This window comes from Furipterus horrens, unplaced genomic scaffold, assembly GCF_987537825.1.
Source record: "Furipterus horrens unplaced genomic scaffold, mFurHor1.1.pri manual_scaffold_17, whole genome shotgun sequence".
In the NCBI taxonomy this organism is placed as follows: domain Eukaryota; kingdom Metazoa; phylum Chordata; class Mammalia; order Chiroptera; family Furipteridae; genus Furipterus; species Furipterus horrens.
The window spans coordinates 41,060,238-41,081,496 of NW_028327187.1; positions in this window are offsets into that span (position 1 = coordinate 41,060,238).

Sequence of the window (21,259 nt, forward strand, 5' to 3'; positions counted from 1 at the left end):
TAAAGGCAAAGACAGGAATAGTTTTTGGTTATAAAGAAAGAGTTACGAATGGTACAAATCCGAATGGTTCCTTTAAGACACTAGGAATGCAAAAGCTTGCTGTTTATAGAAGGAAAGGGCACTGAATTAAAGGCCTCATTCATAACCCACGTTGCTGTGCCTTTATTCTTGGCTGAACGATGTGATTTTCAGTCTCAGCTTCCTTCCACAATATGGCTCTTCTACCAGACTTTGCCACTGTCCTTTATCTTGTCCTTATCTGGGGTCTGTTGCTGTCTTTTGCTTGGAGCAGATCTGTTAGGTTCCTCTGTGTCCATTTATGTCTGTTCTCAGGGCCAGGCCATGTTTGGTGGTGACTCACAGCATTGCTTTTCATTTGGAAGCAATTTTAATAGCCCCAGATGGAACTTTTTTAAGTTTTCATTTTATTTCTAGTAGAAAGGTTCAGAATCAATAGTTGACAGAAGGGGTGCCGTTTGTTCTAATATTAGTACTGATTTCCCTTACTTCATTGTCTCAGCGGCCACTCTTGTGGTGGGGAGGCTGAATGATGTCCTTCCTCTGGTGTATTTCATCCAGAGAGCAACATGGCTCAGGTGAGATTAAAGTGCTATGAAATGGATCACTTCAAGCTGGAGCTATTTTTAAGATAAGGAACCAGCTAATGAAAGTTCGTTACTCTGTCATGAACAAATTATAGTCAGCAAACAAGAACAAGATTTTTTTTATAAGAAAGATCATTTACCATAGCAAAGGGAAATTTCCTTATTGGTAGAAGGTTGCACAACGCCTGGAGCAGAAGTATAGGAATGTGGATGTAAAGGTAAAGGCTCTAGGAGGCCTGGCCCTGTGACTGATTTTGTTCACCTTGACACCAACTTCTCATAAGTTGCAATGTCTGGTGCATTTCTTTATCTAGAAAAAAGGGAAGAAAACACCTGCCTTACCTACTTCATGAAGTTGTTGCAAGATCAAGGAAATAGTAGCAGCTCTAGCTCTTTGAAAGTCTTTAAATGTTGGATGGACATACATGTGTGCGTGTCTGCACCCGTGCGTGCGCGCACACACACACACACACACACACACATCACTGGTCACCAACTCCCTCCTCTAGAATAATTATCAAATTCTCTCCCTTTTCTAGCTGTACTTTTCTGTCACTACCACAGTTTATTTATATGTTTTTTTTTCCCCCATGGGCTACTGCATGTGTCCCCTAATGTATCTTTCTGCCTTCAGTTTCTCACTTCTACAGTCTATTTTCCATTTACTGCCAGATTAAACTTTATTTTTTTAAATATGCTTTATTGATTATACTGTTATAGTTTTCCCAATTTCTTTTCCCTTTGTTCCCCTCCATCTAGTGGCCCCCCTACCTCCAATTGTCCCCCCCTTAGTCCATGCCCATTGGTTGTGCATATAGTTCTTTTCAACATCTTCCTATCTACTCTACTCTCTCCTACTATGTTTCTTAATTTCTGTACCATCTCCCTCCCTTTCCCACTTACCCCTCCCAGATGACTTCCCCCCAATATGTTCCCCATACCTATAATTCTTTTCCCAATCTCATTGCCTACTTAGTTTGCCTTTGTTTTGATTCCCTAGCTTCTGTTGTTGGTTGTTGTGATACAGTTTTCATTTTAATGTTTATACTTTTGATCCTCTTTCTTCTAAAGAAGTCCTTCTAAGATCTCATATAACAGTGGTTTGGATCTGATGAACTCCTTCAGTTTTACTTTGTCCTGGAAGCACTTTCTCTGCCCTTCTATTCTGAATGACAGCTTCGCTTGACAGAGTAATCATGGTTGTAGGTATTTGCTTTTCATTACTTTGAATATTTCTTGCCAGTCCCTTCTTGCCTGCAGAGTTTCTTTTGAGAAATCAGCTGATAGTCTTATTGGGACCCCTTTGTATGTAATTCTCTTCTTCTCTCTTGCTGCTTTTAAGATTCTCTCTTTATCCTTAATTTTTGACATTTTGATTAGAATGTGTCTTGGTGTGGTTTTCCATGGGTCCAGTATATTTGGAACTCACTGTGCTTCCTGGACCTGTAAATCTATTTCCTTCCCCAAGTTAGGGAAGTTCTGCTTTATTATCTTTTCACATAATTTTTCAATTTCTAGTTCTTCTTCTTCATCCTCTGGCAACCCTATGATTCAAATATTGGCCCTCTTAGAGCTGTCCCATAGGTTTCTAAGCCTCTCCTCGTTTTCCTCACTTTTCGTTTCCTCTTTCTGCACTGGTTGACTATTTGTTCCCTCCCTATGTTCTGATTTGTTGATTTTAGCCCTGTTTTTCTTTCCCTCACCACTAGTTTTGTATGTGTCTTTGTTCATTTCAGCAGGACTAGCCTTCATTCCTTCCCTGTCTTGTTTAAGATCTGCTGTCAGGTCTGTAAGCCTTCATATAACCAAAGCTCTGAACTGTGTCCCAGAAAGATTTCCTATTTGCTGCTTCATTAGATTAGATATTTGCTGTCTGGTCAGCTGCGTTACTGGGATCTCTGTCATGACCTCTGCCATTCTCACAGTTTTGTGTTTACCTTTGCTTCCTGGGCAGGGCTGTCACACCTCCTACACTATAGAAGGCGGAGCCCCATGCACTCATCACTATTGGGCAATCCTTCTCACCACGCTGTGGTGTTTTGTGTGGGGGCGGGGGTCCAAGATTGATTCTTGCCACTTACTCTCTGCTGAGAGACCGGGAACTTCTTACTCCGTCCCCACCCCATCCGACCTTCACAGTCTGAGGCAATGGAGCATCTGCCTTCCCTGGCATTGGAATCATGAGCTGACAGGTCTGGTCTGCAGCCGGGGGTCCTCCCTAGGTGTTTCTTGCCTCTTTTTAAATATGGGTGTCTATGCTTACCACCGTCCTGCCACTGTGGCCACAGCTGCTGCTGCCAGCACAGCTTGATCTCTCCATCCCTTCTACCCATCCGGATGAGCACCACTTCTTTATAACTTCATATGTTGGACTTCCATGTAGCTTTATTTTGTGGAACTTCTGGTTATTTCTGGTTTTGCAGTGGTTGTATTACTTCTTAGTTGTGGAGGGAGATGGAGCATGTCAGTCTAGGCCTCCACCTTGGCCAGAAGTCCAGATTAATCTTTCTAAATCCACTTTTAATCATATCCTCCTTTGCTCTGAAACCTCGAATAGCTCCCTATTACCTATTGAATCAAGTCCAGATTCCTTGGCCCAGTATTCAAAAGTCTTTGTGATTAGATCCCTACCAAGATTTCATCCTCATTCTCCACTCTTCCCCTGTGTTCTTTAGTCCTCCATCCAGCCTGTAACACTTATTCTCTGCAAATGCCCCATAGTTTCATACAGCTTTTAGAATTCTGTCATCTTCTCATTCTTACTTTTTGTTTTCAAGCATCAAAATTCAATGTTATGAGGGCCAAATTTAAATGTCATTTTCTCTCATACAGCTTTTTGATATCTCCCTTGGGGGCATCTGTTTGGCAAGGATATTTTTAAGAGAACTCAAGCATTACATGGTGGTTGAATGAGATGATTTCTCAGATGTCTTCCAATTCTATTCATTTTTCTCAGATGTGCTTCTTAGATAAAAGGTGAGGCATGAATACTCCTATTCTGATGAACCAAATGTTTCCCACCTCTTGTTTTTCCTACCATATCCTCCCTCCTCCTGCCTTGATTTCCTGCTATCTCTGTTCATACTGGCAGAGTACCTTGTTTCCACCGAAAAGATAGTCAAGCTGGGGACATTTATTGAAGCAGACAGGATGTGTTTCAATATTGCTCTGAAAAAAAATGGTGCCAGTTTGTTGGCCTGGAACACTATTACAAAGCAATTTTTAATCACTGTAATTGCTCACTCTCCTCTATATTCTTCCAGGATTTTGTGCCACTATTCAACTACTGTTTTGCCTTCCTGACTTCTTCATGTATACATCTTCCTCTCTAGACTTTAAGTTTGTTGAGGGCAGTGGCCTTTTATTGTTAATCATTTTGCCCCCCCATAGTACATATGGGTGCTCAGTCGATGTCTGGTGACTTGAGTTGACAGTGGATGAAGGAGATTCTGAAGGTCCTTTCATTTTTCCTATTATAAGGCAGAAGGTACAAAATAGAGGACTCCTTCACCTTTATCCATCCTCTGTGACATCAGCCTTTGTGAAGCTTCCTTTTGTGACTGGGCAATAACCAGCATCCTACTGTGAGAAGACTTTGACTTCTGGCAGAGCAGCTCTTGGCTTTGTGCAGCAATTTCGCTGAGTCCCTAGAAAAGAGGGCAATTTTAGAAAGAATGGTTCATTTGTTTGGTTTTCATTCCCATCAGGAAAAACAAATAGCAATAAAGCATAGCATAGGCATGGCCATTTCACTGGGAAACGCTCTTGCCGTATGAAACACAACTTTAACAAAAGTCCATGAGCATGGATGCCATGTACTCAGCAGGCATCGTAGAGATCTGAGAAAACAGTCAACCTGACAGTCTGGAGAAGGGGATAGAGAATAGGCAAAGAGTATCTATTGGAGCCCATTTTAGAAAATGCACTTTGAAGGACAGCCTGGGAGGGAGTCACTGGAAGATTAGCTTCACAAACCATGGAGCCCAAGGGCCGTCTCTATCTGGTACCCAAGTTCATTGTGTAATCTAGGTGTTTCTATTTCACTTGTACCTTTGATCACTGGTGCTAGGTTTCTTTCTCTCCCCTGCCCCACCTTTTTTAAAAAATCCCTCTTTCTTTCTCTGGATTCTGGAGTATAAAGGATATGCCCAAGAGAGAAATTACTAAGATATAAGTACTTCAGAACTAAGTACTCTTTCTCATATGTATATGTGTATGTATACATACGCAGAGGCATTCCTCATTGTATTGCACTTAGTTTTATTGCACTTCTGAGCTGTTGCAGTTTTTACATATTACAGGCAAGACCCTCTAGCAGCAAAAATATTATGACACTTTATTGTGGTGGTCTATAATTGGACCCACAATATCTCCAAGGGGTGTGTGTGTGTCAACAGACACCCATTTGAAATACTGAATTTTTAAATTGGGTTGAAGCTTACACATCGAGGTGATAGTAAAGAAACCTCAGATTGTTAAGATATTGACTCATACAACCAGCACATAATAGAGAAAAAATATTGGAGGGCAGACTAGAAGTAGAGAGAAAAGATTTGGCTCTCGTATAATCAGTGGTATTAATGGAAGGAAAGAATAGGCCAACAGAAAAATGGTAGTCAGTATGGAAGCCTAGAATGGTCAGGGCCAGAGGAACTCAGACAGAATCCTGGAATCATATATATGCCAGACATTTGGGAGACCTTCTTCTCAGTTGAGAGTTTGGTCTGTCTGAAATATCCTTGAGTAATAGCATCTTCTCCTCCGAGCTTTGAGTTCATGCATATCCTGCAGTTTTCTGATGATGAATTTTAGTCTATGGTACTTTAATATCAGGAAAAGGTTTGACCAGAACACACACACATACACTCATACCCAACTTTGGTCTCTGTTAAGGGATGTCCCCTAAATGAATATACAGTTGTTCTGGTTTGCACAGAAATCTCTTGTGAATTTGGTAGCCTGAGTCAGTCTTCCTGAAACTGACCCACTTGAAAGTACACATGAGACTGAGTTTCTGCAAATGCAACGCTAAGGAACAACCCCTAAAGTACAGCATAATTGCTCCCTAAAAAGCCTTTTGACTGGCTGGCTTGTGATCTTGCCTCTCGGACACTCCTCATCTCATTGCCTCCTCTCTCAAGTCACAGAAAGGGGAATTAATTAGCTTTTCACCACTTTATTGGCAGAATGTAGTGTCTTCAAATTCCAGCAAATGTCTCCTTGGCACTCTCCACCCCATCCCTTGCTTTTGGGGGTGTTCATCTTGTTTGCCCATTTCATCTTGCATTTTGCAATGCTACAGCTGTGTTTGTGTCTTTTCCTTCTTTGAGTTCAGAGCAAAATTTGTTCATTTTAAAGAGCCAGCAGCTTCCACAATGTGCAAGGAAACAGGGTCTAAATAACCAGAGACTTGGTTTTTCTCCTGCTGCCAATATCTCAGGGAAGGTGAAAGGCTGGTAGAAATCTGTTCACTTTAATCCAGTGTGTTTTGTTCTGCTAGACTGCAATTGTCTTCTTGTTATACCTTTAATCTATTGTTGCAATAACAAAAACACTACTTTGCATTCACATTCTGTGCCTTTTTGATGATTCTTCCTACAATAATTAGTTTTTCTTTAATAATGGCATTTGAAAATGTTTGCTACATTATCTAATATAATTTGTATTATCTATTGAATTGAAAATTATACCTGAATGAACCCATTGAGAATATTTTTGTAAAAGTAAGTGGGAAAAAAAAGTTTTCTGTTTAGATACTTGATGTTGTGTGTTGAATTGTATCCTCCCAAAATTTAAGTCCTAACCCTCAGTACCTCATAATGTGACTTTATTTGAAAATAGGGTCACTGCAAATGTAATTAGTTAAGATGAGGTCATAATGGACTAGGGTGGGCATTAATCTGAAATGACAGGTATTCTGAAAAGGGGAAATTAGGAGACAGACACATACAAGGAGGACAACACCCTGTGAAGATGATGGAGAAATCAGGGAGCTGTTTCTACAAGCCAAGGGACACCAAAGATTGCCAGAAAACCACCAGAAGCTGAGAGAGAAGCATGGAACAGATTCTTTCTTGCAGCTGACAGAAGAACCCAACCCTGCTGACACCTTGATCTCAGACTTTCAGCCCCCAGAACTGGGAGACAATATGTGCTGATCATTTAAGCCACCAAATTTGTGGTATGTTGTTACAGCAGCTCTAGCAAACATATATACATCATCTACCAAAAATTTAGCTAAGCATGTGTTCTGTAGAGTGATGAACAAAAGGATTGTAAACTCAAAAATGTTACACATTTTTGGAAGAATACTGATTGTCTAAAGGTTACTGGAGAATGGAAATAGTGTATCTTAAGAGCAAGCCCCAACTAGCAAAATCCATGGGCTGGCTGAAAAAGTAGAGATGGTGAGGAGACCTGGGAGCTCCCCCAAAAGACAGATGAAATTATACACCTGTTTCTTTTGTTTCTTTTTTTTTTTTTTTTTTTGCATATTTATAGTCAAATCACAAATGCCCACTTCTCCCTTTATTCACGGGGGAGGGGGGTATGTGGCGTGTGTGTGTGTGTGTGTTTGGAGTTTTCTGGTTAATAAATGGGTTAAAGAGCATACCCCTGCACAGTTCTTTACATTGGAAGTTACTCAGCCTTACAATGTGGGGCTTGAAAGCTGAACTTGCCATGATCTCAGCTGTATCAAATGGTTCATCTTGCAAAAAGTCTATCCAGATGAATTCAATTTGTTAATGTCTGGACTCTGTCTGGACTGCCCTGCCAGGTGCTTTAGGATAAAAGAACTCAGGAGAGCTATGGGAAGGGTTAGCAAAGAGGATGTTCTACCAAGAGCATCCTCTTTGGCAGACATGTGAAAGCAAAACCTTGTTTCTCCCTGACACTCCTGCCTCACCCTCCTGAGTTCCTTCCCTGAGATGGCATTCTGATCTCAGGCATCCGATATCTGCCTTTTGCTTTCTGCCCCAGCTGTTAGTACCAATGGAAGCAGCTGCCAAAAAAAAAAAAAAACCAAAAACAAACAAACAAAAAAAAAACAAAGTGCAGGAGCCTTTCTCAGGCCAGCCTGGTGTTGGCAGAGGTCAGCTAGGGAAGGCAAGCACTGGGTTCTCAGCCTACCTGGCTTGTAGCCAGAAAACCAGAGCTGCTCCAGTTGGAAAACTTTCTAGAGACTAGAAACTGTATCTGGCTTTTGTGCTTTTTTAAAGTATAGTTTATTGATTATGCTATTACACTTGTCCCAATTATTTTCCCCTTTGTGTTCCTATGCCCAGTACCTCCCTTCCCTCTAGCAATGCCCCTCCCACTTTAGTTCATGTCCATGGGTCATGCATGTAAATTATTTGGCTTCTCCACTTGACTGTTCTTAATGTGCCCCTGTCTATTTTGTTCCTGCAAATTTGTACTTCTTAATCCCTACACCTTTCCCCCATTCTCCTCCTTCCCCCTCCCAGTGGATAACCCTCAAATTATCTCCATATATATGATTCTGTTCTATTCCAGTTGTTAGCTTGGTTTGTTTTTTGTTTTTTAGAATCAGTTGTTGAGAGTCGTTAGTTGTGATTTTACTGTTCATAGTTTTGATCTTTTTTTTTAAATATGTCCCTTCAACATTTCATATAATAATGGCTTGGTGATGATGAACTCCTTTAGCTTTACCTTGTCTGGGAAGCACTTTATCTGCTCTTCTCTTTTAATTTTGGTTGTAGGTCCTTGCTTTTCATCACTTTGAATACTTCTTTACAGTCCCTTCTTGCCTGCAAAAATTTCTTCTGACAAATCAGCTGATAGTCTTATGGGAACTCCTTTGTAGATAACTCTGCTTTTCTCTTGCTGCTTTTAAGATTCTCTCTATCTTTAACCTTTGGCATTTTAATTATGATGTGTCTTGGTGTGGTCCTTTTTGGGTCTAGCTTGTTTGGGACTCTCTGTGCTTCCTGGACTTGTATATCTAGTTCCTTTGCCAAAGTAGGGAACTTTTCCTTCGTTATTTTTTTCAAATAAGTCTTCAATTTCTTAATCATCCTCTTCTCCTTTTAACACCCCTATGATTCAGATGTTGGCACATTTAAAGTTGTCCCAGAGGTTCCTAAGCTTCTCCTTTTTTTTTTTTTTTAATTCTTGTTTCTTCATTCTGTACTGGCTGACTGTTTATTTCTTCCTTATGTTACAATCCATTGATTTGAACCCCAGCTTCCTTCCCTTCACTATTGGTTCTGTGTGGATTTTTCATTTCAGTTAGTGTAGCCTTCACTTTTTCCCTTATATGTTTGCCGTACTCATTCATTTCTCTGAGCATCATTATCACCAGTGTTTTGAACTCTACATCTGTTAGGTTGGCTATCTCCTTGTCACTTAATTCTACCTGTGGAGCCTTGATCTGTCCCCTTTTGGGCCATAGTTCTCTGTCTCCTCAACTTCACAGCCTCCCAGTGTTTGCCTCTTGTATTAGGTAGAGCTGCCATACCTGCTACATTGTAAGGGGCAGAGTCTTAGGTATTCATCACTGTGGAATGATCCATTTCACAGCCTTATGGTGCTATATATAGGGGAGGGCTCAGAGAGGGAACAATGCTGCTTTCTCGGCACTCGCCCCTTTTCCAATCACTCCATCCACTTCCAGTATGTGACTGGCACCCCTCTAGCTGTTGCCTTGGTGATGGCTCCCAGTGGGTGGGTTTGTGTACGTTCTAGGACCATGGGATCCCTCTAAATAAACTGTCCTGAGAGACCGGCAGTTTCTTCTGCCGCCCCAACCCCTCTAGTTTTCACAGCCAGAAGCAATGAGGCTTTATTTTCCTGGTGCTAGAACCGTGTGCTCAATGGTCTGGGCTGAGCCTGGGATCACTTCCCATGTGTTTCTTCCAGTTTTCATCTGCCACATGTGAATTTGCAATCACCTGTTCTTCTGGCTGCAGCCACTGCCTTGCTGCTGCTATCACTGCCACACTGTGTCCTCTCTGCCCCGGGTCCTCATCTCCACCCCTCCTACCCATCTAAATGAGTATTACTTCTTTATTTCTTTCTTTGTTGGACTTCCATGCAGTTCAATTTTCTGACCGTTCTGGTTATTCTTTGTTTTGCAGTAGATGTGATCCTTCTTATGGTTGTGCAAGGATGCGAAGCATGTCTACCTATGCCTCCATCTTGGCTGGAAACCCTGGCTTGTGTGCTTTTAAGTGCCTAGTTCTTTCCAAGCTAATTCTTGGCTAATTTGTCAAAATTCAGTGGGCTTACATTTTAAGTAGCATAACCATGTTCACTAAGCCAAAACTTGGTTAAATGGTTTAACCATGGGTTTTGGATATATTTCTTTATATGAAAAACCTTACAAAGGTATAAAAACAAAGTGACATGTAGTTACCAAATTTGACAAATCATCTTTATTGAAAAGAATAGCTATATGAGGTTATATGAAATTACGACAGGCCAAAATAATTCACGTCCAAAAAAAAATTTGAGCATCAATTATATACCAGGCACTGTTCTTAGTCCTTGAAATATATCAGGGTTCAAAATAAAAACCAGTATCTCTGCCTTTCTAGAGTCAGGGCTGTATATTACCTAACTTTCAAAGGGTCTTTCTAGGATGTTTTAAAAGTGTCTTTTCAGGTGTCAGCCTTTTAGTGATTAAATTTTGAAATAAAATCTGTTGTTGTAGCAGTATTTACTGACACTACCTGGGGGATGTTGGGAAAGCCATCTGGCAATTGACTCTGGCTGGCATTTTCCGAGGGAATATAGAATTGAATTTTAGTCCTTGCGTGACTTTATCTCATACTCCAGGGACACTTTTGTTGGGATCCAGTAATTAACAAAGCAATGTGCTCTGGTTGTGTGGTTGTAACACTTCTTAGAGGATTTCATTAGTTTAGTCCTTTTAAGTGATATAAGTATTGCTTGTATCAAGTTACAGCCTTTGAAGTGGTCAGTGCTCCAATCACATCTCAAAGTCAATCCCATATGCTGTATGAGTTCCTGTACATGGTTGTCATTATGTTCTTAAATACTTGAGGAATAAGTGAATGAATGAATGAATAAATGAGCTAATAGATGCCTACATGATAGTTTCTCTTATCAGGAAGGGGAGTGTTTGTCAGTTCTTATTGTACTTGTGGAGAAAGTATCCTTTCAAATAAGAAAAGGGGTGGACTGGAAGGGACAATCGGCTTTGAGGTGATACTTCTCCAGCGGGGAACTGTACTGACAAGAGTTGATTGATTGAATCATTTTCTAAGCCTCATAGAGTTCCATACCCAGTTCTCCAATACAGCACTTCTTGAACTTCAGTGTGCATGAGAAGCACCTGGGGGGCTTGTTAAAACATATTAGCCCCTGTAGAGGATCCAAGATGGCAGAGGAGTAAGTGGAAGCTGCACTAACCTCCTCCCAGGACCAGTCTGGATTTGCAACTTAATTTTAAAGAAATCATCTGGAATAACCAACCGAACACTACCTGGAAAGAAGTCTTAGAACCACGGAGAGACAGAAAAGGCCGCAACATCATAACGTGACCAGTAGGGCGTGCGGAGACGCGGAAGGGCTGGCTGGGCTCCCATGGGTGACAGCCGAAGGGACTGAGAAACAGCTCAGCAGCCGGGGGTTGCCCCTGAGAAGGGCAGGATCTAAACTCCCATCTGGGCTTTTCACCCTACAGCAACAGAGTGGAAAGTAAAATAGTATCAGCTGTGAAAAGCAAAAAGCCACAGGGTTTCTTGCTAGCCAGAGAGAAACAGCTAGAGAAAAAGAGCTCTTAAGTGGACCACATACGAAAATATTTTGGCTCCCACTTATCCTGGGCTCAAGCAGAGGGAGGGCAGAGAGGACTGGAGACACTTGGGGAGAGTTTGGCAAGGTGGCTTTGAGGAAAGAAATGGGGTAGCAGTCGACCGGATCGCAGTGCTGACTCATCCCCAGTGCTACAGGCAGATCATTCCTCTCCAAGTGACATCAGCCTGAGAAGCAAAGGCCCTGCCTACAGGAATTAAGCTGCCACACCCATGGTCCTTAAGCCTGACGGCTAATCACAGATTAAATAGATTACCAATTAAAGAAGACAGACAAAGGCAGTAGATCCCTGGAAGTCTCCAACAGACTGCCTAGGGCCAGACTGGTACATGATCTGACACCACCAGGGGCAGATCCAGGAAGTGCAGATAATTCTAAGAAGCACCAACAAAAAATAGGAGGCACAAAAATGGGGAGACAGAGAAACAACCCCCCATCAAAAGGAAAGGTAGAATCCCCAGAAAAAGTGCTAAATGAAATAGAGGGGAGCAAACTATCAGATATGGAATTCAAAACATGGATTATGGAGAACCTCAATGAGCTCAGTGGAAACTACAAGGAAATCCAGAAAAACTACAAGGAACTTACTGAGAATTACACCAGCATGAAAAAGGACATAGAAGCTATCAATAAAAGCCTGGAGGAAATGAAGAATACGATCTCTGAATTGAAGAACACAGTAGAAGGAATTAAAAGCAGGCTAGAGGTAGCAGAAGATCGGATCAGCGAGCTGGAGAACAATGTAGACAAAAACTCCCAGACAGTTCAACAAAATGAAAAAAGGCTGAACAAGACCGAAGAGGTTCTAAGAGAGCTGCAGGACAACATGAAACATAATAATATCCGTATCACAGGAATTCCAGAAGGAGAAGAAGAAGAGCAAGGGATAGAAAACCTCTTTGAAAACGTAATGACAGAAAACTTCCCTAACATGAGGAGAGAGAGTCACGCAAGTCCAGGAAGCACAGAGGGTCCCAATGAAGATGAACCCCAACGGGCCCACGTCAAGACACATCATAATTAAAATGCCAAAATTCAAAGACAAAGACAGAATCCTAAAAGCAGCAAGAGAGAAACAAGTAATAACATGCAAGGGAACTCCAATAAGGCTATCATCAGATTTCTCAGCAGAAACACTACAAGCCAGAAGGGAATGGCAAAACATATTCCAAGCAATGAAAAACAAAGGCCTACAACCAAGAATACTCTATCCAGCAAGGCTCTCATTCAAAATGGAAGGTGAAATAAGGAGTTTTGAAGACAAAAGAAGGCTAAAAGAATACATCTCCACCAAACCAGTATTGCAAGAGATGCTAAAGGGTCTGCTTTAAGAAGATGAAGAAACACAGAGAGACAGAGAGGAATGAGTACAAAGGGGGAAAATGACAATGAATAAGTACTTATTGGTTATCACCTTAAATGTAAATGGATTAAATGCTCCAATCAAAAGACATAGGGTAGCTGAATGGATTAGAAAGAATGACCCCCATATATGCTTTCTACAGAAGACCCACCTTAGAACAAAAGATCGACACAGACTGAAAGTGAAGGGATGGGAAAAAGTAGTTCAAGCAAATGGACATGAAAAAAAAGCTGGGGTAGCAATACTTATATCACACAAAACACATTTCACAGCAAAGGCCATAAAAAGAGACAAAGAAGGACATTTCATAATACTTAAGGGAAAATCCATCAAGAAGATATAACCCTTATAAATATATATGCACCCAACTTATGAGCACCCAAATATGTAAGGAAATTTTTGAAAGACTCCAAGAAAGATATAGACAGCAACACACTCATAGTAGGGGACTTTAACACCCCATTGTGAACAATGGACAAATCTTCGAAGCAAGGAAACACCAAAGATATTGAGGCACTGAACAACACTCTAGATCAAATGGACTTAGTCGATAATATAGAACTTTTCACCCCAAAGAAGCAAAATATACATTCTTCTCAAGTGCACATGGAACATTTTGAAAGATAGACCACATAGTAGGACACAAAACAAGCCTCAACAAATTCAAGAAAACTGAAATTATATCAAGCATCTTTTCAGATCACAATGGCTTAAAATTAGAAATCAACCTCAAGGAAAAAACTCAAAAACATTCAAACTCATGGAGAATGAATAACATGCTATTAAATAATGAATGGGTTAACAGTGGCATCAAGGAAGAACTCAAAATGTTTCTGGAAACTAATGATAATGAACACACAACAACCAAAAACCCATGGGATACAGCTAAAGCAGTCCGAAGAGGAAAGTTCATAGCAATACAGGCCTATCTAAAAAAGCTAGAAGAATCTCTAATAAAAAATTTAACCCTCGTCGGCAGCCGTCCATCTCGAGAGACGATGACGTAGCTTCTTGAGAGTCTATCTGCACCGCCGAGAATGGCTGTGCAGTCCGACTCGGGAGTGACAATCCCTGCCGCACTTGTTACAGGTGAAGGCAGATGGCTGTTGTTGCTGCTGTTGATGCTGCTTCCGCCTCGATCTTTTCTGGACCGCCTCCTCGTTGCGCGCAGCCTCTGCGCGTGACGTACCTTGCCTGACCGCGAGCCTCCAGGCTAGGCGGTCGTCTGCTTGAACTTCCCATGTGTTGAGATTGATGGAGCATTGTGTCATGTCCTTTTTGCAGATGTCTTTGAACCGCAGTTTTGGGCGCCCTGTCATCCTCTGGCCTTCTGCTAGCTCGCCGTAGAGGAGGTCTTTGGGAATACGGCCTGCATCCATTCTTTTGACATGGCCGAGCCACCTGAGGCGTCTCTCACTAAGAACTGCATGCAAACTGCTCATGTTGGCTTGCTTCAGCACCTCGGTGTTGGGGACCTTATCCTGCCAGGCGACATGCAGGACGCGTCGCAGGCACCTCATGTGGAAGCTGTTGAGTTTCCTTTCATGCCTTGCGTAGGTGGTCCACGTCTCGCTGCCATAGAGGAGAGTGCTGAGTACGCAGGCTTGGTACATGCGCAGTCTGGTTTTCTCAGTGAGGCTGGAATTGTTCCACGCTCGCCGGTTCAGTTTGGCCATAACTGTGGCTGCCCTGGCGATTCTCCGATTGACCTCCAAGTCGACTGACAGAGAGCTCGAGATGGTGGACCCGAGGTAAGTGAAATCGTTGACAACCTCCAGGGTGTATCCGTCGATGGTGATGCATGGGGGAGTCCCCGTGCCTTGAGCCATAACGTTCGTCTTCGTCAGGCTGATGGCTAGTCCGAACTCCTTGCATGCGTGGGAAAGGCAAGTGACTAGCTGCTGGAGTCCCTCTTCGGAGTGTGATGTCAAGGCTGCGTCGTCGGCGAAGAGCATCTCACGGATGAGCACCTCTTTGACTTTGGTCTTGGCTCGTAGACGGGCCAGGTTGTAGAGCTTGCCATCGGATCTGGTGTGAATGAAGACACCCTCGCTGCAGTCCTTAAAGGCGTATTGGAGGAGCATGGAGAAGAAGATTCCGAACAGCGTAGGCGCGAGGACGCAGCCCTGCTTTACTCCGCTGCTGACTGGGAAGGCCTCAGAGGTTGCGCCGTTGTAGGACACCGTGCTGTGCATGTTGTCGTGAAAGGACATGACCACAGCAAGCAGATGTGGTGGACAGCTACAATAACTAGAGGAAGAACAACAAGAAAAGCCCAGATCAAGTAGAAGAAAGGAAATCATCAAGATCAGAGCACAATTAAATGACATAGAGACTAAACTAACAATTCAAAAGATCAATATAAGTTGAAGCTGTTTCTTTGAAAAGATAAACATAATTGACAAGCCCTGAACCAGGCTCATCAAGAAAAAAAGAGACAAGACCCAAATAAATAAAATCAGAAATGAAAGAGGTGAAATCACAACCGATACCACAAAAATACAAAGAAATGTAAGAAATTATTACAAACAACTGTATGGCAAGAAATTTGACAACCTAGAAGAAATGGACAAATTCCTGGAAACATATAGTCTTCCAAAACTGAATCAAGAAGAAGCAGAAAGCCTGAATAGACCAATAACAACTAATGAAATTGAAGCAGTAATCAAAAACTCCTGGCACACTAAAGCCCTGGACCAGATAGCTTCACAGGTGAATTCTACAAAAAATTTAAGAAAGAACTAACTCCTATCCTCCTAAAAGTATTCCAAAAGATCCAAGAAGAGGGAGGACTCCCAAACTTGTTCTATGAAGCCAGTATCACCCTAATTCCAAAACCAGGTCAAGACACAACAAAGAAAGAAAACGAAAGGCCAATATCGCTGATGAACATAGATGCTAAAATCCTCAAAATAATATTGGCAAACAGAATCCAGCAGCACATTAGAAAGATCACACACCACCATCAAGTGAGATTCATCCCAGGGATGCAAGGATGGTTTAATATTCGCAAATAAATAAACATAATACACCACAGAGACAAAATGGAAGACAAAAACCACATGATCATATCAAGAGATGCAGAAAAAGCATTTGACAATGTACGACACCCATTTATGTTGAAAACTCTCAGCAAAATGGGAATAGAGGGAACATACCTCAACATAATAAAAGCCATATACGAGAAACCTGAAGCCAACATCATACTCCATAGGCAAAAGTTGAAAGCACTCCCCCTGAGGTCAGGAACAAGACAAGGATGCCCACTCTCTCCACTCCTATTCAACATAGTCTTGGAAGTTCTAGCTACAGCAATCAGACAAGAATGGGAAATAAAAGGCATCCAAATGGAAAAGAGGAAATAAAACTGTCATTATTTGCAGATGACATGATAGTGTACATAGAAAACGCTATAGACTCCACAAAAAACTACTCGAATTAATAAGTGAATTCGGCAAAATAGCAGGTTACAAAGTCAATATTCAGAAATTGAAGGCATTTCTGTACACCAACAATAAAATCTCAGAGATAGAAACTGAAAGAAAAATCCCATTTACCATAGCAACAAGAAAAATAAAGTACCTAGGAATAAACTTAACCAAGGAGGTAAAAGACCTGTACTCAGAAAACTACATAACGCTGAAGAAAGAAATTAAAGAAGATACAAATAAATGGAAGCATATACCATGCTCATGGATGGGAAGAATCAACATCATTAAAATGTCCGTACGACCCAGAGCAATTTATAGATTCAATGCAATCCCTATTAAAATACCAATTACATTTTTCACAGAACTAGAACAAATACTTCAAAAATTTATATGGAACCAAAAAAGAGCCCGAATAGCTACTGCAATTTTGAGGAAGAAGAACACAGTAGGAGGAATCACAATACCTGATATCAAACTATACTACAAGGCCACGGTAATCAAACAGTCTGGTACCGGAATAAGAACAGACATATAGATCAGTGGAACAGAATAGAGAACCCAGAAATAAACCCAGGTCTATATGGTCAACTAATATTTGACAAAAAAGGAAGAAACATCAAATGGAGTGAAAAGAGCCTCTTCAACAAAAGGTGTCGGGAGAACTGGACAGGGAAATGCAAAAAAATGAAACTAGACCATCAACTTACACCATACACCAGAATAAACTCAAAATGGATCAAAGACTTAAAGGTAAGCCGTGACACCATAAAAGTCCTAGAGAAAAAAATAGGTAGGAAAATTTCAGATATCCCACGTAGCAACATTTTCACTGATATATCTCCTAAGGCAAGGAAAATAAAGGAAAAAATAAACAAATGGAACTACATCAAACTAAAAAGTTTCTGCTCAGCTAAAGAAAACTTCAGCAAGATGAAAAGGAAACCAAACATATGGGAAAATATATTCGCCAATGACACCTCAGACAAAGGATTGATCTCCAAAATATATAAAGAACTCATATGACTCAACAGCAAGAAGACAGACAACCCAATTAAAAAATGAGTAAAGGACCTGAACAAACACTTCTCCAAAGTGGACATACAGAGGGCCCATAGACATATGAAAGAGTGCTCAACATCACTAGCCATCAGAGAGATGCAAATAAAAACCACAATGAGATACCACCTCACACCAGTCAGAATGGCCATCATCAACAAATCAACAAACAACTTGTGCTGGAGAGGATGCGGAGAAATGGGTACCCTGGTTCATTGCTGGTGGGAATGCAGACTGGTACAGCCACTGTGGAAAACAATGTGGAATTTCCTCAAAAAACTAAAAATGGAGCTACCTTTTGAACCAGCAATTCCATTGCTAGGATTATATTTGAAAAATCCTGAAACACCAATTCAAAAGAACCTATGCACCCCTATGTTCATAGCAGCACTATTTACAATAGCCAAGTGCTGGAAGCAACCTAAGTGCTTATCTGTAGATGAGTGGATCCAAAAACTGTGGTACATTTACACAATGGAATTCTATGTAGCAGAAAGAAAGAAGGAACTTCTACCATTTGCAACAACATGGATGGAACTAGAGAGAATTAGGCTTAGCGAAATAAGCCAGGCAACAAAAGAAAAATACCTTATGCTGTCACCTATTTCAGGAAACTAATGAACAACACAAACAAATGAGCAAAATTGAACCAGTGGTATGTAAACAAGGAGTAGACTAACAGTAACAAGGGGGGAGCCGGGAGGGAGAGAAGGGGGTAAGAAGGGGAAGGCTCTAGCCAAAGATCATGTATAAATGACCCACGGACATGGACAACTGAGTGGGGACTAAATGTTGGAGAAGGAGGGGACAGGGTGCAGGGAAGCAAGAGGGGGAAATAAGTGGGACAACTGTAATGGAAAAACAAACAAAAAATTTTTAGTTCGGGAAAAATGAAAATATGAAGAATGGAAATGCCAGTTCAGTGAATAGTAGAAGGACAAGGATTTTTCTTCGCACTGTATATTTTTCTCCCTATTTGATCCCTCCAGAGTTTGGCATTCTAAAGAAGTAATGACATAAGTTTCTTTGCATAGAACTAATAAGACCAGTTGTTGTTAGAGGTTTTTTTTTTTTACCAACACTTTGACTGGAATGTCATGCCTAAAGGAGACATGGTTGGGCTCTGCTTGTTTCCAAAAAGCCCGGAGGAACTGAGAATGACTTTTGAAGGTAATAAAAGCCCACAAGATAAAAGGCCTGGTACCTTGGTTGGTTGTGCGGTCCACAGCAATCTTTCCAGGGAAGGAATGAAGGTTGTTTTCCTGAAAGATGGCTAGAAGGGACCTTGAGGCACAATGGAAAACCACAAGGACTTGGAAAAGACAGGCGTGTACAGGCAAGGCTGAATGGCAGGTATGTGGCTCAGCTTCTGTGTCCTGAAGGGCAGACTGAAGGTCACCCTAAATGTTCCTTGCATAAGTTCCAGCAAAGCAGAACTAAAGATCATAAGTGATCATTTTCTGCTCTTGTTGTGTTTATGTAAATGAACAGGATAAATTAAAAATGGACTTAATGCAGTCCCTTTAATGACAAGGAGGGTAATCTTAAGGAGAAAAATCATTATTCAAGAAAAATCACAATGATCAGTGGTAGACTATAAAGTAGTGCAGCTAACCATCTTTAAAGTTTCTTTTCATTTAAAATATGTTTTCATTTGAAAGTTAAACTAGGTCTGTGGCATCATCAAAGATGCTTAATTTACAGGCAAGAAGAATATCAAATGCCTTGCAGCTGGATGGCTTTCCAATAAGACAGTCTTACAGATTTAGAGACTTGTTTGTGGGTTATGTTACATACATCAAAGATGCTTAATTTACAGGCAAGAAGAATGTCAAATGCCTTGCAACTGGATGTCTTTCCGATAAGACAGTCCTACAGATTTAGAGACTTGTATGTGGGTTATGTTACATAAATTAACATGTGTTTTCTGTTTTCAAAGGGCATAAGCCTAGGATCTCATTACCTCAGTGATTGTCTGTATGTATAGGCCTCACTTAATCCTGTCTGCAGTGCTGCCTCCTGAGACTCAGCTGTTTGGCTGAATTAAGTGGCTGGGATGTTGAAGAACGGGGTGGTCTGTGGGCTTCACTTTAAAACTGGTTCCTCTTTTCTATCCTAATGGCTTGGACCAAAAGGGCCCAGAGGTCTGAGAGGGGGGAAACTTAAAATATTTCCCTCAGCCTAAACTAAGCATAATGGGCAAAAGGGTTTTGTACAGGTGGGATGCGCCTGGCACACCTTCCTCCAAAGAAGCCCCCCCCTTTTTTCTACTAATGTGGGATATTGAAAAATTAATCCCTGCCTTTTCTCATCTAGTAGTTATGAATTGAATGATGTCTTTTAACCCTTTTGCCAAATCTGTTGCCCCCAGAATACAACAAGGATGCCAGCCTGTTAAACCAAGCACGCCATTGTCTGGGGACAGCCAACTGACCTGGAGTCCGCACGATCCTCCCCATGTGGGAAGGCTACCCTCCCCTACACATCCCCCACTCTTATTAGGGATTTCTGGACCCAAGGGTAGGTAGGACGATGATCATGTCCAGCTCAAAGCAGTTAGAAGAGCTTGAGACCTTCTCCCATTTTCCTTTATAAGATTATAAATGGTCTTAATATCTGAGAGGGAGGGATTGTTATTTTTTATTGTTAAAATAATTAATTAATCATTTATTTATTTTTCAAAAAGCATATTGGCCCCAACCTGAGTTTTGATTCATTACATCTCAGTGGGTACGAAGCATTGGAATGTCTGCCTCAGCCCCCTGAACTACTGCCTTGAGATGGTATCCTGATCCCAGGCATCTGATATTCTACCCTTTGCTCTATAGTAATGAGTATCCATGGCAGCAACTGCCAAAAAAGTAATAGGATACAAAGCCTTTCTTTGGTCAGCCTGGGAACCACTTTTTAGAACCACTAATCTGTAACCAGTGTTGATTGAATTGACAGTGGAGTGGTTAAGCATGTGTGCTCTGACCAGTTGTCAACTCCCAGTTCTACCTTTTACTGGGTGGTTATAGATATGTTTCTTCACCTTTGTGATCTGTACATAGGAACATTAGTACTCACTTCCTGTAATTGTTGTGCAGACAAGATAAGGCATATAGAGAGCTTAGCACGGCGCTTGGAACTAAATAAATGTTAGCTCCTGTTATCATTGTTTCATATCTCAATAGTTTGGTACACAGTAGACTCTCAAATGTCCAAGAAATGAAGCAGGTATTAGTTGGGGGCCTAGAAAAAAGAGTATTCTAATAAATATTTTAAAAATTTAGACCTTTAATATTCAACTAAGGTTGAGGCAGATACCTGGATGCTGCTGTAGGTGACATGTTGATACTTAAATAGCACAAATCATTTGTTGTATTTTTCTGACCCCAGATATATCTTGACAGGCATACAATGGATTGGAATCTACAAAAGAATCAAAGGCCAAGAGTTGGTGGGTATGTTTCAGTTTGTGCATGTGACCTGCAAACCTGGTGTCAAATGACCTTAGATTAACAGTGTACATCATTCCTATTCCAGTGGGCAAGCCAAATACGGTATTTAGAGTATATCCAGGGTTCTGTTTCAAACGCACATTCTTCAGGAAGACTCAATGGCTTTGTTTGAAATGAGGAATTTCTCTCTCTCCCCACCTCCTTTCTTTTTCTTTTTCTCTTTATGCATAGACATTCTAGTATTTTCCAAAATGTGGTCCATAGACCATTTGCATCAACTTGGGGTGCTTGGTGAAATTGGAGATTCCTGAGATACACCTAACAAATGAGAATCCATAGATGTGGGGTCAGAAAATCTGCATTTAAAAATGAATCCTGCTATTCTTGTGTACATTAAAGCAAATATCTGTGCATCCTATATGACAGCAAGAATGGTTATATTTGTCAATTATAATTAATCATTAGAGGAGTTCATGATATTAACTACAGGATTCCCAATAGCTTCATGATGTTTATTCCGAGGCCAAGCTGATAGACTTGACAATTGAATGATTAAGCCTT